This window comes from Diceros bicornis, chromosome 30 (genome assembly GCF_020826845.1).
Source record: "Diceros bicornis minor isolate mBicDic1 chromosome 30, mDicBic1.mat.cur, whole genome shotgun sequence".
In the NCBI taxonomy this organism is placed as follows: Eukaryota; Metazoa; Chordata; class Mammalia; order Perissodactyla; family Rhinocerotidae; genus Diceros; species Diceros bicornis.
The window spans coordinates 14232008-14256187 of record NC_080769.1 but is presented as its reverse complement, the minus strand read 5'-3'; the positions used below and the strand labels follow the sequence as shown (position 1 = coordinate 14256187).

General features: G+C 44.0%; 2 long non-coding RNA genes and 1 pseudogene across 2 annotated transcripts; 2 read left to right on the top strand and 1 right to left on the bottom strand.

The window, feature by feature from the left end:
* LOC131394240 (adhesion G protein-coupled receptor E1-like) overlaps window positions 1–24180 on the bottom strand; it is a 737363-nt pseudogene that overhangs the window by 666956 nt on the left and 46227 nt on the right.
* Window positions 3329–6334, top strand: LOC131394502 (uncharacterized). Its single transcript, XR_009216158.1, has 3 exons — window positions 3329–3378; window positions 5882–5917; window positions 6288–6334. It is a non-coding gene; the product is annotated as an uncharacterized LOC131394502 (long non-coding RNA).
* Window positions 8076–12249, top strand: LOC131394498 (uncharacterized). The gene is made up of 4 exons (XR_009216155.1): window positions 8076–8144; window positions 10290–10440; window positions 11790–11831; window positions 12034–12249. It is a non-coding gene; the product is annotated as an uncharacterized LOC131394498 (long non-coding RNA).

Here is a 24180-nt window from a genome sequence, read left to right as displayed (position 1 = left end):
GATCACCCTGGTTTCTGGTTGGCGAATGGACCAGAGGGGACTAAGCAAGAAAGCACATGACTACTGAAATGATCCTGGCAAGCAATTCTGAATACAGGATTTCTTTCCTTTTTAAGGCTGAATAATATTCCATTGTACAGATGCCGCAGATTTTCTTCATCATTTCACCCACAGATGCACAATTAGGTAGTTTGCATCTCTTGGCTATTGTGAATAATATTGCAGTGCATTTTGTCAAACGTTTTCCTGGCCCTTAGTGAGTTTGAAAAAATTCTCCTTCTACACATTAGTTACTGTAATGAACTACTTTCTAAATGTCTAAAGTTTAAATATTTGTCATTCTACAGAAATACCTTGCCTAATCATGATTTGTGTTGTTATCAGTTCATGAATGATCTTAGATTTTTGTACAAAAAGTTGTTATAATGGCTTTTTTTGCATGTATTCAGGAACCTTGCATAATATGGGTATTCCCTGATACTTGATTTTTAGTAGAGTTTTCTAGTAAGCCTTTAGGATAGGAAGTATCTTCCTAGATGTGAGGCAGAGAGCAGAAAAATAATAAAGTGATTGTCATATTTAATTACATCAAAAGAAAACTGTCGTTTTGCTAAATTGTTTTTACACACCCTTTGCTTATTTGTAAGAATGGCATATATCGTTTTATTAATGAAAAGAAAATTCAATAAACAATTTTAACATAAAACAACATCTATTGAGAAATTATATGAAAATTTTAGCAATATGCTGTCATCAGTTTCCTCATCTGCAAAATGGAGATAGATAATACCATCTTCCTATGGGTTGCTGTGAAAATACTCAAGAGTAATGTATGTAAAATGCTTATCACCATGTCGGTTGGAAAGTGATGCCCCACTCATTTTTCTACCGGGATGATGAGAGCTTTTTTTATGCTTGAAGTTGGTAGTTTTCAAAATATGTTCTACTGTTGTAAAGTGATTCCTTTTTACAAATTATTTGTAGAGTTAGATGATCACTTTGGAATACAAATTCAGGCTTCCGTGTGTGTGTGTGTGTGTGTGTGTGTGTGTCTATATGCACATCTCTCAAATAATACTTCAAGCCTTATAATGAAATCTACCTTCCCCACTCTTGACTCTGGTTCCAAAAACAACTTTAATTTTCTGGTTGAAAATCTATATTTCTATATTAGCTACTCATACACTTTTTCATTTTTCATCTTTTGACTATTTATAGTTTCTTTCTTCTCTGAAACAATCAGCATGAAGAGTTCTTACATACATTAAAAACATAATTCCCCTTGCCCAATATAACTATTTAATGAATTAGGATAAATCAAAATTCAATGTCTACTGTTTTATGACATAAGTGTTTACCATTTTATAGCATACGAATCTTATCCAGAGATGTGCTACATGAGATATTATGAACACATTTTCTTTCTCACTTTGTCCTTTGACCTTTTAAATGGTAAAATTCTCTTATTTCTTTGTTGTCTTCCTATGGATTCATCACTGGTTCATCTCCTTCCACCAGAAATTTAAATCTCTTTTCAGTAACTTCTGACACATGAGACAATTCATGGGCTTCAGGTTTTGCTTGGGGACCTCCCTCTTGGGCTTGAACATATACACAGGCCCACATATACACAGTATGTCTGGAAGGATAGAGGAGAAAAGGATGTTTATCTCTGTGCAAAAGGACTGGGAGACAGTGGTAGAGTGAGAATATTTTACTGACTTTGCACCACTATTTGAAGTTTTCCTATACGTGCATCTATGACGTAGTGGCCTCCCTCCCCCCAGATTTTTAAAATTAAAATAGCGTTATATCCTTATCTACTGGCTTGGGACAGCAAGTTGTAGAGAAATGTGAATATATGATCCAATTTTTTAACGAAATTAAGAACAGCAAACACGCACAAAAAATTTGTAATTCTAAATATGGGCACATCATTCTATGAGGCTGTATAAACGTGAGGAAAGGAATGAAGAAAAGTTGTTCAACATCCAGCTACCTGTACAGTCAAGGGTCCACGTAAAGCCCCGCCTCCAGCCCCGCCCCTGGAGCTGATTTCCTCCCACTGTGAAGTCGGCCTGACTTATTCCAGCCCCACCCCCGCCTCTTCCCGCCCCTGGAACTGGTCTCCGCACAAAGCTCGGGCCTGGCTCCGCCCACAGCCTGGTCCCACCCCTTGCCCCGCCCGCACCCTTGTCCCCGCCCACAGCCCCGCCCCTAGAACTGGTTTCCACCCACAGCCCCGCCCCTAGACCTGGTCCCTGTCCCTGGTGCTGACCCAGCCCGAGGCCCGGCCTCACATTAACTCTAGAAACTAGACACCTCCCCCGAGGCTGGGGTGCGCGGCCCCGCCCTGCCCCGCCCCCTGCCCCGCCCCCCACGCCGCCTCAACCCAGAGCCCCCAAACGTCCGTCCTCCCAGAACGCCCGCCCGAGACCGGAAGCGGAAGCGCGGGCGGCGCCGTGGATGGAGCGGGAGGTCTGCGCGGTGTGTCCAGTCTTCTCGGCGCGGACGGCATTCCCGTGGACCTTCGGCCGAAGGGGCGACGCGCGGTAAGCGGCGGGCGGTCCCGGCTCCGGTCGCGGTCCAGGGAGGGGCCTGGGCCGCGGGCAGCCCCGTCACGGCCCGGCGTCCCTCCGTCCCCCCGGAGCCCCGTTTCCCCGGGCTGTTCGTCAGGGCGCCCGAGGCTGCTGTTCCTCCCGGCTCCGGGCGCCGCCGGCCCCTCCTCAGAGTCCCCGTCACCGTCCTCCGTGTGATTTTGTCCCCAGGGCGCTTATCCGCGTCTGGAGGCGGTGTTTGGGTTGTTACTAATGGGGGCGCTCCTGGCATCTAGAGGGGGAGGCAGGGATGCTGCTCAGCGTCCTCCAGGGCCCAGGACGGCCCGACAGAGAATCATCCCGCCCCAAATGTCAGTGGTGCCGAGGTTGGGAAACCTGCTCCAGGGCCTGAAAATCTCCCGGGCCCTGAATGAAGTGTGAAAATTGTTTACAAGTCAGCGAGTCACTTACAGGGTCCCTAAAGGACAAGCTTGTTTAAAGGGTCCAGAGTCACCAAAAAGTCTCTGTCCAGCCAAGTGAGTTGAGCGACACAAGTGCACACAGCACGAAGCTGCTTCCTCCCATCTTGGGGAGCAGGTGACTGGATAGGAATCGGGAAAATCCAGTCTCAGCCAACAGTTACAGTTAAATCAGTAAATACAAAAAAGAAAAGTGAATTGGGTGGCCTTTCCATCCAACACCCTATAAAAGGCCTCAAAAGCTTGTTTGCGCTTTTTTTCCCCCCTCAGACACGAAAAGCATCTGTGGAGCTCAAGTTTGAGGTGAAAGCAGGCTCAGAGTCCACCTGTGCTCGCTGATCCATGGATTTCTGTGTGACCAGGTGAGTACCCTGTGGACCTGGTACCAACAGGTTCCGGCAGCCTCCGCTGTGCAGAAGACCTGCTAGTGGGCTTTCCTGGGCTCAGGTTGTCACCACATGGACACTGAGAGTGAGGGTATCTTGAGAAAAATTATTGATGTTGGATGGATTATATTCAAGGGAAAGATGGTAAGCTGTGTGTGGTTCTGTGTGGTAAATATTTCAGTAAGTACAGTTATATGCAAATAAGAACACATAAAACAAATGTAAATAACTGCAAATGTGTACTATAGTAGAAAATATAGATTTACTTGCATTGCATAATACTCAATAGTCAGGATTTATATATAATATAAATACAGAAATGTTTTGTGTGTGTATGTAGTATTAGAACACATCCCATGAAATATTAGCAGGGATACTCAGCAACATTCCTTAGACCCATTCAACTTGACTTCTAAAGTCCTATAAATCCTCCACAAAAATTTGAAATATAGGAGCATTCAGGGAAAAAGATGATTGGAACTTCTTTGTATTAATAACAAATTTAACATTGAGTTTGCCAGTAGCCAGATTTATTTTGAACATTTTTTTCTTTATGACATTTCAAATCATTTGGAGGAGTACTAAGCAACGCTGTAGATTGAAGGGCAGGGCACTAGTCTCTAAAAAGACTGTCCTCATCACCTTGCCTTCTAAAGGGAATTAACTTTGTTTCTTGAAACTTTTCTGAAATAACGGTCTGGTGATTCACGTTGCAGAGAATCTTGTTAAGTAATTTTGTATTTAGTTGTTGGCCTCTACTAATTGTGTGTATATGTGTGTGTGCCTTTTTCATTCTAGCTTTCCTGTGAGGTTCTTGAGGGGAATGTGTGCTTGTCATGCAATAGATAGTCTTTGAGTGTATAATTTATGGTGACCCTCCATCCTTGTTTACTCAGGACAGAGGGGTTTTCCAGGACACAGGACGTTTAGTATTCAAACCAGGGCAGTCCTAGACAAACCGGGATGGTTCCTCATCTGATGAGCCAGGCCCTGGGCCACATGCATGGGGACCTGGAGAACCAGAGAGACCTTGTCCCACCTCCGTGGAATTTATATTGTATTTGGGAATTTGGATTTTAGACAGTTAATGATGAGAGTGATGTGGGAGTTTGGCACAAGGGGACTCAACCTGAGGGGGCAGGGAAGCGCTCTTGAGAAGGACTGATATTTAGCTTGAGAGCTAGAGTTGGGACTGGATTTAGCTAGTTGGAGGGTTAGACTGGAGTGAGGGTGTGGGAGTGTGTTCAAGAGAGCGTTTCAGACAGAGGGACCCGCATGAGGACACCCCTGAAGCAGAGAGCCTGGTGTGTCCATGAACTGAGAAGAGGGATGGCTGAGCCGAGTCAACACAGGGGGAGGGGTGTGAGCCACGCCGGCGATGGGGGACAGGCAGGACCAGATCAGGGGTGACTTGGGATTCTGTTCTAAGACCAGTGGGAAGACTCTGGAGAGATGCAAGTAGAAGGATGATGTGATTAGCGTTTGGTCTAAGCACCTTGGTTCAAATGGACTTCATGTTTAAGAATGTAGACTTAAGAGGCAAGATGCAAGGTACTGGGAATAAGATTAGGAATAAGATGATTGTTCCCTAGGCCTGGGTGATGGCTGTGGAGTAGGAAAGAAGTAGAAAGAAAAGACCTTGGAGTGTAGAACCGAGAGAACGTAACGGTACTTTCTTGCCTGCATGTGTCAGATGGCACAGGGCAGTGACTGTGCTCCTTGCTGCTGTCCGTGCAGACCTGCAGGCGCCCCCTCACCCAGGTCTGTGTGTTCACCCCTCTTTGTCACTCACAGGCCCCGCTCCACATCCTACAGGAAGTCAGGCCTTACTTGTGAGGGGGTTGTCTCACATGGGAGACACCGAGGAGAGCCTCTCCAGACATCAGAGCAGCCCCTTCAGCCTCTCCCTCAGACTCCTCCCTTCCACTCTCTCGCTTTCCACACCCAGAAGGACCCCTGCTCAGTATTCCATGTCCCCAGGTTCTCCCTCCCCCAGGCTTGAGAAGGGTGGGGCAGCCACTGGGGTGGACATCATCTGCACCTTCCACTTCAGAGAGGCAACGAGATGGAAGGTGGCTGGTCCAGGGCTGGACAGAGAGTGACTCTACTGGGAGCCGAGCCATGAGACCCAGGGCGTCACCCACCTGGGCTCCCTCACCCTGGATGGGGACAGCCTCTACATCAGTGGTGAGGGGCTGTGCTACAGCCACACTCTATCTCCCAGTCAGAGTTCTGTGTTGCCTCCGTTGCTCTAAAGTGAGCTATGATCCATCTCTCTATGCTCCTGGTCTGGGATCAGTCTTCTCATCACTGTGTGATCACTGGGTCCAGCCACCTTCCATCTCGTTGCCTCCCCCCCTGAACACCACTCCCCTCTTCCCCTCTGCTTTCCCCACCAAGCTCCCTACATCCTCCCTCTCCCTTAATCCTTTATGTTCACCCCAACTCTTGCTCAGCTCCTCTCGCCTTCTCTCCACAGATTACACCTATGGAGCTGCAGCCCCGACTACCACCAGTGAGTATTCCTGGCCCTGACATCCTGGGTCCCGTCCGCATTTGGGGCTGGGGAGCACTTGTTCTCCTTCACCCGCTGTCCTTGGTGAGGGAAGCACCTGGAAGGGCCCTAATTCATCCCTTCTCTCCCTCCCGGGTTCTGGTGGAGAGTCCCAGCCCAGTGTGAGAAAGCCTTAGACACAGACGTGTTCTCCACCACATTCTGACCCCACGTGGTTTTCACTTTAATTCTCCTGAAGCCCCGCCCTTGGTCCTCCTTTTCCAGGTATCCCATCCGTCTGTCCAGTTTTCTACCCGTCCATCTGTCTCTCCTCTGTGTTCAGTGTCTCTTGTTCACCTATCTCTCTCTCTTGGGCTCCTCTCATCCACAGGCTTGCTCATCCCTCTACTCACACAGTCACCCCTCCCCTCACTCTCATGTATGCTTCACCTGTGAATGGTGGTCCTGGCACATCCACTGCTGGAGCCCGGGTCAGCCTGGGGGCTCCTCCCACTCTGTGCCTCCCTGCTGACAGCCCTCTCCACAGCTCCTGAGCTGGCCACCACATCCCTGCATACTTGATCATCACCTGTGCCACCAGAAGCCACCACAGGTATCTGGGGGTGCCTTTTCCTTCCCAAGAGAAGCTCTCCGGCCCCACTCCTCTACCAGCCGGTTGTGATCCAGGAGCTGGGAAGCCAGGGTGTGAAATTCTGGTTTTAGGGCAATCATGCTGATCACAAAGATTATACCAACGATTCAGTCTAAGGTCAGCCCTCAGAGAGCCCCTAGTCTTATGAAATTAACACACCATTATAGTACAATGTGGGATGTTTCGGGGAGAGGCGCCTGGCATCATTTGGAGGGGAAGAGCTTGCTAGAGAAAGTTTCACCTGAATGGAGTCTTTAAGAATGACTAGGAGGGACCCTGGCAAATAGAGGATGAAGAGTTTTCCTGGCAGAGGGGATTCCATGAGCAAAGGCTCTAGCCAGAAACAACATGGCATATGGGGATAATTGAAACGAATTTGGGTTGCATGAAGCATGGAGTTTAACCCGCAGTAGATGGATAAAATGAGAGTGAAAGTTCATCAGGAGCCAGATTGAGTAGAGTCTTGAGTGCCAGGTCAAGAAGGTTGAACTAACACTGAAGGCCATAGGGAGCCACGGGTGGTACTAGAGCAGTGGTGGTCCTAGTGAGGTATTCATTTCAGAAAGATCCTTCTAGTAGTCCATGTAGAACATCCTTTAGACAGAGCATCCAGTGAGCATGCTGGGGTGTTGGTCCGTGTGAAGGAAGTTAAGACCTGAGCTGGGACAGGGATGGAGTGTATGTGAGGACCAGTGTGCAAGTGGAATTGGTGTTACTGGGAGGGAGGAGGAGCTGAGCAGATATGCTGGTTCTGACTTGGGTGACCACACAGGTGGGTGGTGGTGCCACTGGGAGAGAAGACGACGGATGATAATGAGTGCAGGACTCTGGTGTGGTCTCAGGCCAGCTCTCAGTGATGGCCGTTGCTCTCCCTCTCGTTTTGCAGCTCTGGGGCACAACCTGAAGACCCTCATAGTCACCTTCCCCATCTCCACCCTCTGGTATTCATCAGACAGGAGCAATGGCTCAGCCACGTTCCACTCCACTGAGAGGGTCCTGCAGAGCCTGGGGAGACCCTGGTCCCAGCAGCTCCTGGTGGGTTAAATCCCAACCAGCCCCTCCCCCAACCCCTGTCCCTCCTGCTCATCCTCCTCCTCCTTCCTCCCCAGCTGGATCCTTGTTCAAGAAGAGCAGCCTGGGCCTCTTCTCCTTGAGTTGCAGACTGTTCTCCCTCAGGTAAGACCCTCCCCTGAGCATTTGCCCCTAATGACCACTTTTGTGACCACCCCTCTCTGTCTCCCCCCTGTCCTCCCATTTCCTCCTTCCTGTTCTGGCCCCCACCCCAGAGGTTTCAGGACCTCTCTCTAGAGTCCCCACGTCCCTCTCTCCCCAGGCCTGAGAAGGATGGGGAAGCCACCGGTGTGGACGCTGTCTGCACCCACCACCCTGACCCCGTGGGCCTCCATGCCTCTGTGCTGGGAGCTGAGAGTCTCCACGTGTCTGCTCTTTCTCTCGGTGGCTCCAGGCTCTGCACCCTGTAATTTATGCATGCGGAGAGAACACCAGCTGCATTTCCGCAGCATCAGCTGGAACCTCAGCAACCCGGAGCCCACATCCTCGGAGTACGCCGCCCTGCTGAGGGACACCCAGGACCAGGTGGGGTCTCCCTGTCCCGTCTCTCCTTGCCCTGAAGGCACCCTCATTCCTCCGCCTGACTTACGTCTGTTACCTGGTTGTTTCAATCCTTCACTTTCCCTGCGTGTCTGGGTTCTCTCAGTTTCCAGAGGTGATGTCCTAGCTGCCTTCCCCATTTCTCACATGGGTAAACTGAAGCTCAGAAAGGGGAGTATTGTGCCTAAGATCACACAATGTGTTAGGGGCAGAGCCAGGATTTGAAGTCAGGTCTCCCTTGCCCCAAGATCTGTGATCTTTCACTGGCTCCAGTGGCCCCCTGCATCCCCAGGAGACCTCCATCTCACCCACTCTCCCTCGCGTTTGTTCTAGGTCACCAAGCTCTACAGATGCAGCCAGCTGTGAGACATATTCCACTCCTGCCTGGTCACTCACGTGGTGTAGGTTGAGGAGATTGGAAGCATTGGCTGAGTTGGTGGCTGATGGCTCTGAGCTCCCGTGACATATCCTTGATCTGGAAGTCACTGACATGGTGCCCAGTCTCCCCCACATCCCTGTCAGCTAATCCTACCATCTCCTTCCATAGGTTTTCGGGAGTTGAGAAAAGCATTAACATTTGGGGCCACCAACCTCCAGCATCCTCCTCCTCCTCCTCTTCTGGAGACTTTCAACAAATATCAGCAGTCTAACTGTGCTCTCCAATAGTGGAGCCACTAACCACATGGGGCAATTTAAATTATTTATACACCTGTTGGGATACGATTCACATATTGTGTGTGTGTCGGGGGGTGTATTTTTTAGGTTTTTCTATATACAATATCTTCTCCTGTGCAAAACAAATAGTTTTACCTCTTCCCTTCCAATCTGGGTTTCTTTTATTCCTTTTTCTTGCCTAATTGCCCTCATCAGAACCTCTAGTACCTGTGATTAACATATCAGATGAGGGAAGACATCAATGTCTTGTCCCTGGTCTTAGGGGGAAATTTTCAGTCTTTCACCATTGAATATGGTGTTAACCGTGGGTTTTTCATCGATGCTATTTATAGGTTGAGAAAGTTTCTTTCTATTCCTAATTTGTTGAGTGTTTTGTTTTTTAGGCATGAAAGGTGTTGTATTCTGTGAAATTCTTTTCTATGTATATGGCCGAGATTACGTGGTATTGGCGGTTATTCTATTAATATGGTGTATTACATAATCAGTTTTCAGATATTAAGTCACCCCTCCAACTAGAGGTGAGAGATTCAGACGTTCTCAAGTCTGTCCTGGGCGTGCCACATCCCTGAGCCCTTGTGGCCTTCTAGAGGGCCACAAATACACTGGAGCTTTTCAAAGCCCCCTGTGGACATCTCATTCCCCCAATTTTTCTTCTAAGTTGTTGGCTCACCTCTTGCCTGCCTCTCCTGGTATCACTCCCTCAGGCAACTACAATAGAAAACAATTAGCCCTGATTGTTTTTAGCAAGTGCCTTGGGGACAGACTTTCCATCCTGGGCAAGCTCTGACTCAAGTAACGACAAGCCCTGAACATGGGGCGTTTTTGGGGAGCTGCCAGGCAGGTCAGCTAGTTGCAGTTGGGTGGGGAGGGGTCTTTTCAGAGCTCCACACCCACTATGGCTGCTGTGCTGCGGGTTGTCTCAGCCACCATGGTTCTGAGACTGACGGTTTTCACAGTCATGGAGGATGTTGTGAGAGCAGGATGGGAATAGTGCAAGTTATAGTGCCACAAAGTTTGCTCCCTGTATCAAGATTCCACCGTGTGTCTTCACTAAACCCTCCTCAGATTCTTACAAGCCTTTGATTAATTTCTAGACTTCTGAAAAGATGATTTTGACCATTTTTACCAGTGTTCTCATTGTTTTTATGCATTTGCAGAAGTCCTTACTCCAAAGTTTCAAAAATGTTCTCCCTATAGTTATTTATTTATAAATTAATTACTTGAAATGAAATTACATGAGAAATTCAGTTCCTCACTCACACGCACTAGCCACATTTTAAGTGCTCGATAACAACATGAGGCTAATAATGAGTGTATTTGGTAGTGCAGACAAATGTTGACATTATTGCAGAAAGTTCTCTTGGACAGGACCCAGAAGCAGGGAATCTAGATTCAGGGTAGAATTCCAGACACCCTTGATTATCCTTTGTGCCCTTCCAGGTCTGTCCCCCACAGTAACCACACTGGAGTGGACTCCCTGTGTACCTTGCCGCCTTGGCACAGAGACTGGACAGAGTTGCCATCTATGAGGAATTCCTGTGGCTGACCCAGAATGGTACCCAGCTGCAGAACTTGACCCTGGACAGGAAGAGTGTCCTTGGGGATGGTAAGGCTCCCTGCTCATTGGGAAAGGAAGTGAGGCCTTTCTGGGGACTCTGGAGGCCTGGGGCTGAGAGAACATTGAACTTGCTCAGGCTGGCAGGAGGTGGCATAGTCCCCCAGTCTTTAGCCACCATTGAGAGAGAGAAAAGGACACCAGTGTAGTATGGGAGGCCCTCACCTTCTCCTAGACAGCTCTGTGACCTCAAACTAGTCACCTCCTCTTTCTGGACTTTTGTTTCCTCATCTCTGCACTGAGAGCCACTGGCCGGATGGTCAGTGAGGGCCTCCAGCTGTGTGTGAAGCAGACTTACAGGTTTGGGGGTGGATGTGGTTTCTGGTCCACAGGCTATAGTTTGGCAAGTCCCGCTCTAGATGAGCAGCAATGCGCTAGAACTTTCTGCAGTGGTGGAATGTTCTATCTGTGCTGTCCAGTGCATAGCTGCATGTGGCTGTTGAGTGCTTGAAGGATGGTATTGTGACTGGTCTTTATTGTTACTGATTTTTAATGTTACTGAGGTACTAGAATTTTTCTTTTATTTAACTAAAATTAATTTTAATTCAAAAAGAGACTTGTTGCTGCTCCATATCAGACAGCACTCCTCTAAGAGGTTGTCTGGGTAGAGGTACAAGTAGGGGGACCTGCACCCCTCCTCCCATGCCCATTGGGTGCTGCGTGTCCTACCCTCCTGGAGTTTATGTTGTAGCTGGCAATAACAAGAATAGAAAATTGAAAATTATCAATTATTTGATGTGAACAAACTCATACTTGCAGGTGGAAATCAGAGAAGACTTCCTGCAGGATATTACATTGTAGGTTAATCCTAGAAAATGAATATTAAGCAGATAGATAAAGGAGAAGGGGATGAATGTGTTTCTAGGCACGGAAGAACAATTTTGAGTGGGAATTTACAAATTTAGAGAGATCCCATAGGCTTGCCAACTGTGATGACCCATTCTCCCCCCGGCCGTCATAAGATAGTCCACCCCAAATTCAGTCCTCTGTGCCCAGAGGTATGAATTTGGTTTAATTTATTAAACTTTTGTTCTGTGATAATGGTCTTGGATTTTGTAGCAAAGTGTGCTCACTTTTTAGAGATGGAAAGTAAAATGGGGTGAAACATGATGATGTTTACTTGACTTTAATATTTCATTGAAAACATGGGATGAATCAAGGGTGGCAAGTGTTAATAATTTATACATTGATGAAATATTGTTTTAATTGGATGGAATATACATGGTTAAATTAGATGATGGATGTTTGTGAGACTCTCCCTTTATTTTTCTGTGTCTAAAAAGTTTTATTAAAAAGAGTGAAACACATTCACATGCATTCTCCATTTCATTCACTTCCAGAATATTCTGCCAACAGAGATGACACCTCGACTGAGAAGCCTAGTAAACCTGCAGGAAGCCCCAGCCCATGGTAGGGGGCGAGTATCTTGATGCTGTGCCTCATCGAAGAGAACCATGCGCACAGGGTTTTGGATGATGAGGAAAGTTGGCCAACCCTTGTCAAGGACGGTTGAGGCACAGTGGGGTCAGCAGGAGCCCTGGGGCGATGACAGGAGGTGGCTCACCCCAGCACTTGTCTCCCCAGACCTCCCCTTCTGGGCCCTCATCCTCATCTGCTTGGCGGGAATCCTGGTGCTCATCACAGGCCTGATCTGCTGTCTGCTGGTAAGCCATGACGTGTTGATTGTCTTCTTACTATTGGGTTGTAAGAGCTCTTTATATATTATAAGTACACGTCCTTTTCTAGGGATATGTTTTGCAGATGTTTTCTCCCAGTCTGTGTGTGGCTTGCCTTCTCCTTCACAACATGAGTCATTGGGGAAATGTAAGTGACAGTCATCATGAGATTCCACCATACTTGAGAATGGCTAAAATTAAAAAGACTGACTATAGCAAGTGTTGTTGAAGATGTCAATTCACTGAAACTCTCATCGAGTGCTGGTGAAAAATAGCTTGGATGCGTCTTTAATAATTACGTACGTCTACCCAGCCATTCCTCCCCTAGGAATCCATCCAAGGGAAATAAACCCGTATGTCTATACACAGACTTGTACACACATGTTGATAACAACCAATTTATAGTAGACAAAAACGGAAAACAACCCAAATGTCCATCTACTGGTGAACGGATACACAAATTGTGGTATATCCCCACAATTGAATACTATTCAACCATAAAAAAGAATGAATTATTTTTTTTCATTATTTTATTGAAATTATAAAGGGTGTTAACATTGTGTAATTTCAGGTGTTCATTATTATTTGTGAATTTCTGTATAGACTGCATCGTGCTCACCACAAGTAGTCTGACTTTTATCCATCACCATGCATATGTGCCCCTTTAACTCTTTCACTCAACCCCCAGCCCCCATCCCCTCTGGTAACCACTAATCTGTTCTCTTTATCCCTGTGTATGTTTATCTTCTGCGTATGAGTGAAATCATGCATATTTGTCTTTGTCTGGCTTATTTCATTTAACATCATACCCTCAAGGTCCATCCAGGTTGTTGCAAACAGGATGATCTTGTCTTTTGTTTTTTCTGGCTGAGTAGTATTCCATTGTATATAATACATACCACATCTTCTTTACCCATTCATCTGTAGCAGGGCACTTGGGTTGCTTCCATGTCTTGGCTATTGTGAATAATGCCACAGTGAACACAGGGGTGCATAAATCTCTTTGAATTGTTGATTTCAATTTCTCTGGATAAATACCCAGTAGTTGGATAGCTGAAAGGTATGGTATTTCTATTTTTAATTATTTGAGAAATCGCCATACTATTTTCCCTGGTGGCTGCACCAGTTTGCATTCCCACCAGCAGTGTGTGAGGGTGCCCTTTTCTCCTTATCCTCTCCAACATTTGTTATTTTTTGTCTTGGGAATTATAGCCATTCTGACAGGTGTAAGGTGATCTGTCATTGTAGTTTTGATTTGAATATCCCTAATAATTAGTGATGTTATACATCTTTTCATGTGTCTGTTGGCCTTCTGTATATCTTCTTTGGAAAAATGTCTGTTCATATCCTCTGCCCATTTTTAGATTGGATTATCTGTTTTTTTTGTTGTTGGGTTGTTTGAGTTGTTTATATATTTTGGAGAATAACCCCTTGTCAGCTATATGATTTGCAAATATTTTCTCCCAGTTGGTGGGTTGTCTTTTCATTTTTTTTTGTTTTTGTGAGGAAGATCAGCCCTGAGCTAACATCCGTGCTAATCCTCCTCTTTTTTTCTGAGGAAGACCGGCTCTGAACTAACATCTATTGCCAATTCTCCTCCTTTTTCTTTTCCCCAAAGTCCCAGTTGATGGTCGTATGTCATAGTTGCAGATCCTTCTAGTTGCTGTATGTGGGACGCGGCCTCAGCATGGCCGGACAAGAGGTGCGTCTATGTGCGTCTGGGAACCGAACCTGGGCCGCCAGTAGCAGAGAGCGCGCACTTAACCACTAAGCCACGGGGCCGGCCCTATCTTTTCGTTTTATTCATCGTTTCCTTTGCCTTGCAGAATCCTTTTAGTCTCATGTAGTCCCATTTGTATATTTTTTCTTTTCTTTCCCTTGCCTGAGTAGACACGGTATTGGAAAAGATGCTGCTAAGACCAATGTCAAATCCTGTACTGCGTATATTTTCTTCTAGGAGTTTTATGTTTCAAGTGTTAGATTCAAGTCTTTTATCCAATTCGTTTTAATTTTGGTGTATGGTGGAAGATAATGATCTACTTTCATTCTTTTGCATGTGGCTGTCCAGTTTTCCCAACAGCATTTATTGAAGAGACTTTCCTGTCTCCATTGTATGATCTTGGCTCCTTTGGCAGAGATTAACTGACCACAGATGTGTGGTTTTCTTTCTGGGCTTTCAGTTCTGTTCCATTGATCTATGAGTCTGCTTGTGTGCCAGTACCATGCCATTTTGATTACTATAGCTATGTAATATATTTTCAAGTTAGGATTGTGATGCCTCCAGCTTTGTTCTTTCTTCTCAGGATTGCTTTGGCTATTCGAGGTCTTTTGTTATTCCACACATATTTTAGGATTCTGTGTTCTATTACTATGAAGAATGTCATTGGGATTTTGATTGGGATTGCATTGAATCTGTAGATTACTTTAGGTAATATGGACATTTTAACTGTGTTTATTCTTCCAATCCATGTGCATGGAATATCTTCCCATTACTTCAGGTCATCATTGATTTCTTTTAATAATGTCTTATAGTTTTCATTGTATAGGTCTTTTACCTCTTTGGTTAAATTTATCCCTAGACACTTTTTTCTTTTTGTTGCAGTTGTAAATGGGACTGTATTCTTGAGTTCTCTATCTGTTAGTTCATTATTAGAGTATAGACTTGCAACTGATTGGGGTGAGTTGATTTTGTACGCTGCAACTTTGCTGTAGTTGTTGATTATTTCTAATAGTTTTCTGATGGATTCTTTAGGGTTTTCTATATTTACAATCATGTCATCTGCAAACAGCAAGAGTTTCATTTCTTCCTTTCCAATTTGGATTCCTTTTATTTCTTTTTCCAGCCTTATTGCTCTGGCCAAAACCTCCAGTACTATGTTGAATGCGAGTGGCGAGAGTGGGCACCTTTGTCTTCCTGTTCTCAGAGGAATGGCTTTAAATTTTTCACCATTAAGTATGATGTTGGCTGTGGGTTTGTAATATATGGCCTTTACTGTGTTGAGGTACGTTCCTTCTATACCCATTTTATTGAGAGTTTTTATCATAAATGGATGTTGGATCTTGTCAAATCCTTTCTCTGCATCTGTGGAGAGGATCATGTGATTTTTATTCCTCATTTTCTTAATGTGGTGTGTCACATTGATTGATTTGTGGATGTTGAACCATCCCGGTATCCCTGGTATAATTTCCACTTGATCATGGTATATGATCCTTTTAATATATTGCTGTGTTCGATTTGCTGATATTTAGTTGAGGATTTTTGCATCTGTGTTCATCAGTGATTTTGGCCTGTAATATTCCTTCTTTGTGCTGTCCTTGCCTGCTTTTGCTGTCAGGGTGATGTTGGCCTCATAGAATGAATTAGGAAGTGTTCCATCTTCTTCAACTGTTTGGAATAGTTTGAGAAGCATAGGTATTAAATCTTGTTTGAATATTTGGTAGAATTCTCCAGAGAAGCCATCTGGTCCTGGACTTTTGTTTTTTGGGAGGTTTTTGATGACCATTTTGATCTCTTTACTTGTGATTGGTCTGTTCATTTTCTCTATTTCTTCTTGATTCAGTTTTGGGAGGTTGTATGAATCAAAGAATTTATCTATTTCTTTTAGGTTATTGAAATTGGTGGCATGTAAGTTGTTCAGTGTATTCTCTGATTGTCCTTTGGATTTCTGTGGTATCTGTTGTAATTTCTCCTCTTTCATTTCTAATTTTATGTCTTTGAGCCTTCTCTCTTTTTTTCTTAGTGAGTCTGGCTAAGGGTCTGTCAATTTTGTTTCAATCTTCTCAAAGAACCAGCTCTTTGTTTCATTGATCCTTTCTACTGTTTTTTTTAGTCTCTATTTCATTTATTTCTGCTCTAATTTTTATTATTTCCCTCATTCTGCTGACTTTGGTCTTCACTTGTTCTTCATTTTCTGGTTCTGTTAGGTGTAGTTTAAGGTTACTTATTTGGTATTTTTCTTGTTTGTTGAGGTGCGCTTGTATTGCTATGAATTTCCTTCTTAGAACTGCTTTTGCTGCATCCCATAAGAGTTGTTTTGTTGTCTTTTCATTTTCATTTGTCTTCAGGTATTTTTTGATTTCTCCTTTGATTTGTTCATTGATCCAATGGTTCTTCAGTCGTGTGTTCTTTAGTCTCCACATATTTGTGACTTCCCCATCTTTTTTCTTGTAGTTGATTTCTAGTGTCATAGCATTGTGGTCAGAAAAGAAGCTTGATATGATTTCCATCTTAAATTTATTCAGGCTTGCCTTGTTTCACAACATATGGTCTATCTTTGAGAATGTTCCATGTGCACTGAAGAAGAATGTGTATTCTGCTGTTTTGGGAGGGTATGCTTTATATATATCGATTAAGTTCATCTGATCATATGTTTCACTTAATTCCACTATTTACTTGTTGTCTTTCTCTGCATGATTTATCCATGGATGTAAGTGGGTTGTTCAGGTCCCCTGCTATTATTGTGTTGCTGTTAATTTCTCCCTTTAGGTCTATTAATAGTTGCTATATATTCTTTTGTGCTGCTGTGTTAGGTGCATATATCTTTATAAGTGTTATGTCCTCTTGGTGGAAAGTCCCCTTTATCATTATATGTCGCCCCTCTTTGTATCTCATAGACTTTTTTATCTTGAAGTCAGCTTTGTCTGATATAAGTATGGCAACACATACTTTCTTTTATTTGCCATTTGCTTGGAGTATTGTCTCTCATCCCTTCATTCTGAGCCTGTTTGTTTTTAGAGCTGAGATGTGTTTCCTGGAGGCAGCATATTGTTGGGTCTTGTTTTCTAATCCACCCCACAACTCTGTGTCTGTTGATTGGAGAATTCAATCGATTTACATTTAGAGTGATTATTGATACATGAGGACTTAATCCCACCTAATCTATATTTCCATTGTTTCTCTTCCTTTGTGTTTCTGACTGCCATTTCATTTTGGGGGTTGTCTGTGGAGGTTTTCTCTTTTTTTATGATGTATGGCTGTGCTCTGATTTTTTGTTTGATGGTTACTGTGAGGTTTGTATGAAGATCTCATAGATGAGATAGTCCATCTTCTGATAGCCTCTTGTCTCCATTAGTCTAAGCAGGTTCCATCCCTTTCCTCTTCTCCTTCTGAGTTATTGTTGTCACAAGTTATTCATTTTTGTGTTGTGCGTTTGTGACTAAGCTGAAGTGTTTATAGTTACTTTTGATGCTTCCCTTCCCTTCTTCTTTTAAGTTATAATTAAGTATTTGCTACCCTATTGTGAAACAGAGCTGTAGCTTTCTGATTTTGTCTGTCTATTTATCTCTTTGCTCAAAGCTTTGTAGACATTTGCCTTCTTTTTGTTTCAGGTATGAGGGCGTTCTTGATCATTGCTTGTAGAGGAGATCTAGTGGCGATGAACTCCCTCAGACTTTGTTTATCTGGGAAAACTTTTATTTCTCCATTGTATCATAAGGATCGTTTCACTGGATAGAGTATTCTAGGATGAAAGTTTCTGTCTTTCACTATTTTTAATATATCATTCCATTCTTTCCTTGCCTGTAAAGTTTCTGCCAAGAAATATACTGAAAGCCTGATAGGGGTTCCTTTGTAGGTTATTTTCTTCTGTCTCGCTTCCCTTAATATTTTTTCTTTGTCATTGGCTTTTGCCAATTTTACTATTATATGCCTTGGAGAAGGTCTTTTAGCATTGATGTAATTAGGCATTCTGTTGGCTTCATGTATTTATAACTCCGGTTCTTGCCCAGGTTTGGGAAGTTCTCAGCTATTATTTCTTTGAACAAGCTCTCTGCTCCTTTCTCCCTCTTTTCTCCCTCCAGAATACGTATAATTCTTATGTTGCTTTTATAATTGAGTCATATATTTCTCCAAGAATTCCTTCATTTTTAAAAAATCTGACTTCTCTCTCCTTGTCCACTGGAAGCATTTCTATATTTCTATCCTCTAAATCACTAATTCTTTCATCCATAATATCAGATCTATTTTTTAAGGATTCTAGATTCTTTTTTATCTCACTAATTATGTTCTTCATATCCAGAATTTCTGCTTGTTTTTTTTTAATAGTTTTAGTCTCTTTGATGAAGTATTCCTTTTCCTCATTAATTTTATTTCTGAGTTCATCGAACTGTCTGAACATTCCTGTAACTTGGTGAGTTTCTTTATGACAGTTATTTTGAATTCTCTGTCATTTAGATTGTAAATTTCTGTGACTTCAAGGTTGGTTTCTGGAGATTTGTCATTTCCTTCTGCTCTGAATTGTTACTGTAGTTTCTTATGGTGTTTGATGAAGTAATCTTTTGCCTGAGTATTTGTGGTAGTATCAGTTCGCAGATTCCACCTGCTACTGCTGTGGGGGAAGCATGAGCTGTGTTTCTGATCCCCCCCATATGCTGGAAGTTGTGTGGGTACAGTGGGTGTTCCAGCCAGCTGGGAAAGCATTCACACTGGGCTCAGAGCTCCCGCCACACGGAGGCAAGTACCCAGTTGTGAGAGCGCAGCACTGCTATGGGTGTGTGTGCATCTGGGAAAGCATCTGCATGTGCGCGTGTATCTGCTGCTGCCTTTTCTTATGCTCATGGCAGCCTCTGTGCTTGGTGGGTGGGGCTTCTTCACGGGTCTGAGCATTGGCCGATCATTGGGACTCCAGTGGCACGGTGGGCTTTCCAGCCATCCAGGAAAGCATTCATGTGCGGGTCCAGGGCTGCCGCCAACCCCTCCCAGAGTTGCACCAAGGTGCATTCCTACTTTTGGGGATGCAGCAGTACTATTGGATCTCACGCCAACCTGGAAAGTGCTCGGGCTTGTGTACAGTGCTGCCAGGGAAGGGTTGGGGATAGGAATGAATTCATAGTACATGCAATGACAAGCATGAATCTCAGAAAAATTATGCTGAGTGAATGAAGCCGGTAAAAAATGAGTACATAGTATATGATCCCATTTATAAAAATTCTTGGAAAATACAGGAAAATCTATAGGGACATATACGGGATCACTGGTTGCCTGGGAATGAGAATGTGTTTGCAAACGGCAGGGAAGGAGGAATTAAAATGAGCATGAGGAAATTTGGGGAGGATGGGCGTTCCTTTTCTTGATTGTGGTGATGATTCAATAAGTTATAATCAAAATGTATCAAATTGTTCACTTTAAATATATGCAGTTTACTGTATGTCGTTAATACCTCAATTAAGCTAGAACATGTAGGGGAAAGAGAGGGAGAGAGAGCCGAAAGAGGGAAAAGGGAAGGAAAAGAAGGACGGAGGGTGAAACTTAAGTGGACAAAAGGAAGAGAGAGACACAGGAGGCTTCGGGTCTCTGTGGCTTTGGCATCTCCTTCCCCTGGAGTCTCCCATACTGGGCAGCTGACTGGACCATTCTGATGCGCCCTCATCACCTCACAAGTCACTTGTCTGCCGGCAGAAGAAGGAGGGCAACTATGAGGTCCAGTGATGACGCCTGGGCTATTACCTGCCTCTTGGCGACCTACGGAAGCTGCGATGACTAGATCTGACTAGATCTGAGGTCCCATTTCCCAGATGGGGTCCGGAGCAGCTTGACTGGAACAGAACGAAACCACATTGGACGGACACAGGCTCCGAGCCTTTCTAGACTTGGGCCCTGACTGGCTCACAGGGGACTAAGCTGAAAGGTTTCAACTTCCTTAAGTCCTGAAAGTGACCGTAACTTCTGTCCTGTGGTGTCACACCAGTTTATCCCTCAGGGACACCAGAATTGGTGAAACCAGCACAGACATTGCCATCATGTAAAATCGAACCCCCCACTTCAGTGCAAGTTTTCCCTATTAGGAAACTTTGGAACATCCCTCCCTCCCCTTGACTCTGTGCAGCCATCACACCCCTCTCGGTTCCTCCATATTCCTCCCCCACTGAAGCACTGGCAGTCTCACGTTCCCCTTTTCTGCTTCATTCTCTGAAGCTCAGATTCACCAGGACTTCCAGATCAATCTCCCTCGATGGCTCCTCTCCCCACTCATGGGTCCTCCATGACGGGAAACAGGCCAAGATGAGAGGAATGGGTGAGACATGACTCTGCAGTCACCTTGGGCCTTGGGAGCTGAAATGACTAGGTGTCTGGAGACCCTGAATCCCAGAGTAACACCAAGGCTCTGGGAAGAGAGTATCTGCTCTGGATGTAAAAGTGAATAAAACTCGGGGGGGGCGGGGAGGAAATCTGAGGGAAAAGAAAGAGTCTTTTTTCATCTTTCTCTGTACAGAGTCCAACTAGCCTCACAGCATTGGCCCCGACAACAAGCAGCCCAGAGCATCCAGGCATGAGGCAGGCTGCGCTGTTCTGCCGTGGGTCTGTGGGAACAGATTACATTATCTGTGCACACTGTGCAGACGACCACAGCTGAACATACCCAAGGGCTGAGAATTAAATTCACAGTCATGCCACTCTCTCAGACTTTTTGTGTGTGAGCTTCACATTCTCAGTCTTAAGCAGTGATTCTCTGAGAATGCACACTCTGAAGATTATCATGATTAATAATATTAATATATTATTATTATACATTGCATACATTATACGTTATACACTGTACATTATAGTTATAAATTAATGTATAATAATAATTATACATTAAATATATTATTATGATATATTACATTATTATAATAATATCATTCTAATGATTAATAATAGTTACCGTTATTGACTATTTAATTTCTGCTAAGCAACATGACTGGCAAGCTCTGCGTGTATTATCTCAGTTACAGTCACCATTTTTAGGGTTTTATTCCCATTTTAAGCTAAAGATATGGAGGCTCAGAAATATTAAATAACTTGACAAAGAAGGAAAAAAATTACTCCAAAGCTAAATTAAACACCTATTCAAACTATGTGTCAAAGAAAGAAAGACGTTATCTGACCTACAAACAGACTCAAAGTTGACCTCCCACAGGCCTGCAGTGAAAGAACCGGTAAAGAATGTGCATCAGGAAGAAGAAATGTGAACCCAGGGAAACAAAACAGGAGTCACGAGGAAAGGAAAAAACAGTCTGTCTAATTTAGTATTAGTTTTAAAACAAGACATTAAAAACACATTCGAACCAAAATTCCAGATGATTACCCATGGAAGAATAGAGGAGAGAAGATTTACCTAAAAAATAACTCATTTTTAGGGAAGATATAAATACTAAGATACTCTATTATTGTTTAACACATTGCTCTCAGAAACTGATAAATCTGTGGGGTAAAAGTAAGTAATGATAAAGAGGATTTGAAGAGTGCAACATGCTCGATCAGGCAAATAGACAAATCCCAACACACTGCCTAATTGTGAGACTTGTGATGCTGAAAACAGTCGTTCTCCTGACAGCATGATACCGCAATGGGACATCAATTTTCATGAATCAAATTTCCAATGCATATAAATCTAAAAACAGGGAAAATCCAGTATTTCATTATATGGAACTGTGATTCAACATGCAACAAATACCAGAAAAATAGAGACCCAGAAGTAGGTGTCTTTTTTGAGAAGACAGATATAACAGCTCTTTAGTGAAATACTATGTTGGAATCTGTTGCAATATTACGCAAAAAGGACAATCCATTTGGACTAGGTATGCTTTCTCTGTGACTGTGAGGGCAAAACTCTAAAGAATCCCCTGACTGTGATAACTCTCTGTTGATCTTAAAATACAAGTACATGACACTCAGGAAAGGAAAATGAGAGAACAAAGTGAGAAGGAAAGATCTCCTTTCTCTCTTCACTTAAACCCAATCTCTCACCTCCGAAGGATCACTGTCTGTATCTTCTCTGTCATGCAAAGGAATCAAAGAAAAGAAAACTATTGGTATATATTAAAGTTTCAAGAGCTTAAAGCAAGAAGACATCAGGACCCCTGCAGAGGCATTAATGTAGTGTGAGCTGCATGTCATCTGCGCCGTCTTCTCTTTTCTTCATCGTGTTTGTCGGGACGTCCTTCTTGGCCCCTCACTCTCCCTGCCTCGCTAGCGAGTCTGTCTGCATCAGTGCTACCGCCAGTGTGTCTCTTGCCATCTTCACTTTCCCTTCCTGTGTCCTGATATCCTCCTCAGTCACCAGAAGTTGTTTGCAAAGGAGCTGTGGGATGTACAGACCAGCTCCTGGGATCATCTCTGCCGAATCTGAAGACTAGGCAGGGGTGGGCATGGGACTGGAGTTCAGACCACCTGTGAGCACACCTGGCAGGGATGCACCTGTGCAACTAGGTGCAAGTTTCGGCAGGGCTTTGGCAAGGTCCAAAGGACTTAACAGTTCTCCTGTACTCTGCAGGCCTGGAGACCTTGCAGTCTCTTCTGCCAGCAGAGTTGTTGGGGCTGCTCCAAGGTTTCCTCCCATTGATGGCATCTGATCTCATTGGCAGGATAGGATGTGATTCTAGTAACTGGCCTCTTGAATATGTAACTGGACATCCTCAAAGGGATGGAGATGCTCAAACCAGGCTTTGGTTTGGATTGGTTTCCACAATCATGTCACTTTCTCTGTGATGATTTGACCATCATACTTCTTTTCCTCTTACCCTATAAAAATAAATTGTGAAAGTGGATCAGAGTTATAGTCTGGCAGGGAAACCTGCCTTCCCAGGACAATTATGTCAGATGCCTTGTGCTTCTACACTCCCTCTCTCCCTGTGGGGATTAATCTGACCTGTGTCCTGGGACATCATCAAAGAGATTTGGGTCCAGAACAGAAAGCTTGAGGTCAAAACTCAGGACTACGGCAGGTCATTTCTTCTCCCCTATGTTGTCAGACACTTATGAGTATGACTTTATTCTCTTCTTGTCCTTGTCACTCTCAACAACAAAATCCCTGGTGCCCCCTGTCAGGACACACGGTCCCCAGTCTTTTTCTAAATCCCAAATCATACCAGTCTTCTGTACTATATGACTATTCATTTGATTAACCCATTGACCAGTTGGTGTTCATAGCTCCATTAGAGCTTAAATCAGTAGTGAAATTATCATCCACCCCACTCCTAGTGACGCTTATTTGACAACTGTGAACATTAAATCTCAGTACAGAGAACGTATGTCTGAAAAAACTCAACTTACAAATGGAGATTGTGCTGTAAGTGGGAAGTACACACTGGATTTATGAAACCCAGGAAAAAAATGTAAACTCTCTCATTATTAGTTTTGTATAGACTGCACCCACATTGATGATATCTTGGTTATAGTGGGTTAAAATATACCATTAAAATTAGTTTCACCTGTTCGCTTTCCTTTTTTAAAATGTGGCTACTAAAAAAAATATTTAAATTCTATAATAGAGTGTGCTTAATGTTGCTATTGGACAGTGCCGATGAAGCCATCAGTGAAAATAAAGTCCAGAGAAAGTGGTTCGGGAAATTTTTTCCCTAGAAATGGAGTCTACACTGGCCCACACTGCAAGATGCAGCAAAAACTGTCATACACACACACACACACACACACACACACACACACACACACAGACACACTGATAGAATGAAACAAACCTCTTCCTAGAGTCCCACCACTTCTCACATGGCATGAGGTTGCACTCCTACTTAGTCCTTAGTGGACTAATCTCAAGAAAGAAGGCAGAAGTCAAGGTAATTTACCAGTTAGGAAGATCTAAAACCAGAGACTAAAGCTCAAGATATGTGGTGAATTTCCTGTCATGGCTTCTGTTATTAATTCAATATGTTAGGGAGACTTTTCCAAGGAGGGTTGTTTTAAAACTCACTTTTTCTTTACTATGTAAAAATAGACAGGCTATGTAAAGAATAATTACTCTAGCCAATCAGTGAAAAGGAGATGATAGAACACAAATACCCTTATTATAAGTCACTACTGGATTAGAGAGTCAGGGAACAGCTGACATTGGGTTAATTTCCCCTAAATTAGGCTGATTCTGATTTCATGACCGTCATATTGATTGTATTATGCTAGAACCTACGAAACTTCCCAGCCCTCCCTACTATTTAACCACCGAGGCCCACCACCCTGACCAGTCCTTGCTGACACATCCCCTGCCTCCATCCCTTCTGACAACACCTGGAGGATTTTCCCCAAATCCCACTCTGTCCCTGCACTCTTCTACCTACCCCAGGG